At 35.0% G+C, this 3880-nt stretch overlaps 1 pseudogene; it reads left to right on the top strand.

Annotated features, from left to right (window-relative positions):
- Positions 1–1244: 1244 nt before the first annotated feature.
- Positions 1245–1911, top strand: LOC117024615 (protein BTG4-like; annotated as a pseudogene).
- Positions 1912–3880: the final 1969 nt, after the last annotated feature.

The following is a 3880-nucleotide window of genomic DNA, read 5'->3' as shown; positions in this document are numbered from 1 at the left end:
AAGTAAAGCTATTATATAATGTGGTACGTGGAATAATGCCTCCTACCCCAGAAATTTCCATATCTTAATCAGCAGAACCTGTAAATATATTCAGTTTTGTAACAAAAGGTATTTAAGATTGCAGCTAGAATTAAGGTTGCTACTCAGCTGACCTTAAAATAGGCAGATTACCCAGGATTATCCAGATGGATCCAATGTAATTGCAAGAGTACTTCAAAGTAGAAGAGGGAGGCAGAAGAGTGAGTCAAAGGAAGATGTGACTACTGTAGAAAGGTACAGAGATGTAGCATTGCTGTTACCGAAAATGGAGGAAGGGGGCCATGAATCAAGGAATGTAGACATCATTTAGAAGCTGGAAAGGACAAGGAAACAGACTATGCCCTAGAAACCCCACAAAGGTACGCAGCTTTGCTGACATCTTAATTTAGCCCAGTGAGACCCAACTTGGACTTCTGAACAGAAAAATAAGGTAATACATTTTTGTTGTTTTAAGCCACTAATTTTATGCAAATTTGTAAAAACATCAATAGAAAACTAATGCAATACATCACGCTTTTTTATCATAGTAAAAAAAAGAGAAAGCACTATGTAATACTATATATATATATATATAGAGAGAGAGAGAGAGAGAGAGACAGAGAGAGAGAGAGTATATAAAAGATAACGTGAATTCACAAAAACTGAAGGTAATTTGATAATACTGTTCAAAATTTGTATGCCATTTGTCTCTTTAATACTATTATTGGGAGTTTATTCTAAAGTAATATTTACATGTATAGAAAATTATATATGCACAAAAATGCTGATTTAAGGAAATATTTTAAATTTTGAAATAACTAAATATAAATTAAGAGATAATTGCTTTATGTGCCTTTTTGTTTGTGTGAGAGTATTGCTTTTATAGACTATAATGGCTATAGCTTCAAAGATAGACATCTTGGCATGTGGAGACTGCGCCATGGGTTAATCATCTTCAAAAGTATACATTTCTGCAAATTTGAATATGTACCTTTGTGCATAAACAACTTATTAGAAATGGGTTGGTGAATTTAAAAATTGATGATATTGTCTCATAAATTTCAGGGATAGTGGATGATGATTTATAAAATATGTGGGAAAGAGTTGGAAACTTAAAGTATAGGTGGTCTTCTAACTCTGGCCTACTTGTTGTTGGGGCTAAAGAGCTTTTTGGTGGCTACCTCAGAGATTTTTCTTGATCATGAGATTCAAGACATTGAATCTCAATTGCAACAACAGTGCTCTTTGTCACAAGATTAGTAAAATAACATGATAAATTGAGTAAATAGCTAATGGAAGACATTGTAGAACAGCTGATGATAACCTTGTTTGAAATATACAGAAGTGACTGGTACTCTCATTACCCTTCCAATGGTCAAGACTTTGTGTGCGTTAGGAAAAACAATTAGAATAAAGTTGCCATTCTAAAAAAGGGCTTCTGCTGAAAGTGAAGTGGATTTTTCTCGCCTGGGGCTTCCAAAGGAGATGACTATGTTGTTATATCACTTTGAATTGTGATGTAGGTATGGTGGATAAATCATCCATTTACAATTGCTCCTTTAAAGGCAGATGGGAGGAGTGGAAACTCTCCCAACAAATCAGTTATACTGGTAGTAGAGCCACATTAGGCTACTCCTTTGGCACCTCCTCCAGAGAAGAAAGTTGTAACAGAAAAGCTCAGATAATTCCTAAAGACAGCAATCCAAAGAATATTTATTAGGTTGAAAACTTGAAACAACCCATTCAATTTTGTTTCCAAATCCCTGACAAAAAGAATATGTCGATGGCCATATAGGCCTCCTAGGCAATGTGTTTCATAAGAACCCTAAGTGTCCTCGGCCTGCTGCTGTACACAGGGTGGACAGATACCACTGGGTCAAGACAAATCAGTAATACACAGAGGCTAGGCACTTGGTTGGATAGAGCTCAGAGGAGTGGCTTTTTTTTTCCTAAAATGAAAATGAGATGGTTTGAGATGTTCATAAAACAGGAAAAAGAGCCACAATAGGAACTAGGGTACATGATGGTGAATCCTCTTATACAGATTATGACTGTGTTCTTAGCTGTACTTTTATTTATTTTTTTACACCTTATTTATTTAGTTAGTTAGAGCTTCAATAGTATTTTATGTTAATTTCAGGTATACAGCTTAGTGGTTAGACATTTATATAATTTAAGAATTATCCCCCTGACTAGTCTAGTACTCACCTACCACTATACATAGTTATTACCATATTATTGACTATATTCTCCATGCTTTGTTTGACATCCCATGATTATAGTGTAATTACCGATTTCTACCTATTAATCCCTTCACATTTTCGCCTTGCTCCCCAACCATTCTCCCATCTATCACCCCTATAAATCTAGTATGCATCTGACAGCAGACATAGTTTCTACAATATTATTTACTATATTCCTTATGTTATACCCTATATCTTCATGACTACTGTATAACAACCAATTTATACTTCTAATCCCTTCACCTTTCTCACTCCTCCCCAATCCCTTTCCCATCTGGCAACCATCAAAATGTTCTTTTTGTATCTACAAGTTTGTTACTGTTTGTTTTGTTCTTTATATTTCACATATAAGCAAAATCACATTGCATCTGTCTTTTTCTGTCTGATATACTCCACTAAGAATAATACCTTCAGGTCCATCATGCTATCACAGCTGGCATGAACGCATTCTCTTCCAAGGCCAAGCAATATTTCACTGTATATATGTACCCATTCTTTTATCGACAGACACCAAGGCTGCCTCCATCTTGGCCATTGTAAACGATGCTGCAATTAATATATGAATACACACCTCCCCTCAAAGCAGCGTTCTGGGTTTCTTCAGATATATACCAAAAGTGGGAATACTGGGTCCTTCTTTGTCACTTGTAATATCCTTTGTTTTAAAGTCTATTTTGCCTGGTATAAGTATTGCTACCTCAGATATTTGTTGTTGTTGTTGTTGTTGTTTGTATCCATTTTCATGAAATATCTTTTTCCCATTCCTTGTGTGCCTTTTGATCTGAAATGAGTCCCTTGTAGGCAGTATATGCAAGGGTTTTGTTTTCTTATCCATTCAGCCACCCTGTTTTTTTGATTGGAACTTGTAATCCATTTACACTTAAAGTAATTGTTGATAGATATGTAGTTGTTGCCATTTTATTATTCATATTTTTGATCCTATTTGTCTTCTTCTTCTACTTCCTCTTCTTCTTCTTCCTCTTCCTCTTCCTGTTCTTCTTCTTCTTCTTCTTCTTCTTCTTCTTCTTCTTCTTCTTCTTCTTCTTCTTCTTCTTCTTCTTCTTCTTCTTCTTCTTCTTCTTCTTCTTCTTCTTCTTCTTCTTCTTCTTCTTCTTCTTCTTCTTCTTATTATTATTATTATTATTATTATTATTATTATTAAAGAATCCCTTAAACATTTCTTGTAAGATTGGTTTAGTGGTGATGAACTCCTTAAACTTTTTCTTGTCTGGGACACTCTTTACCTGTCCTTCAATTGTAAATGATAAATTTGCTAGGTAGAGTAATCTTGGTTGTAGGTCCTAGCTAATCATAAGTTTGAACATTTCCTGCCAACACTTTCTGGACGGTAAAATTTCTGTTGAGATATCAGTTGATTATCTTATGGGAGCTCCCTTGTAGGTAACTAACTGCTTTCCTCTTGCTGTCTTTAAGATTCTTTATTTCTCTTTAACCTTTGGAATTTTAATTATGCTGTATCTTGGTGTGGGTCTCTTTGGGTTCATCTTCTTTGAGGCTCTGTGATTTCTGGACTTGTATATCTATTTCCTTCACCAGGTTAGGGGAGTTTTCCGTCATTATTTCTTCAAACAAGTTTTCAATTCCTTGCTCTCTTCTCC

The sequence above is a fragment of the Rhinolophus ferrumequinum genome, chromosome 7 (genome assembly GCF_004115265.2).
Source record: "Rhinolophus ferrumequinum isolate MPI-CBG mRhiFer1 chromosome 7, mRhiFer1_v1.p, whole genome shotgun sequence".
NCBI classification, from domain to species: Eukaryota; Metazoa; Chordata; class Mammalia; order Chiroptera; family Rhinolophidae; genus Rhinolophus; species Rhinolophus ferrumequinum.
Note: the sequence above shows the minus strand (reverse complement) of the source record. Positions and strands in the feature narration are given on the sequence as shown.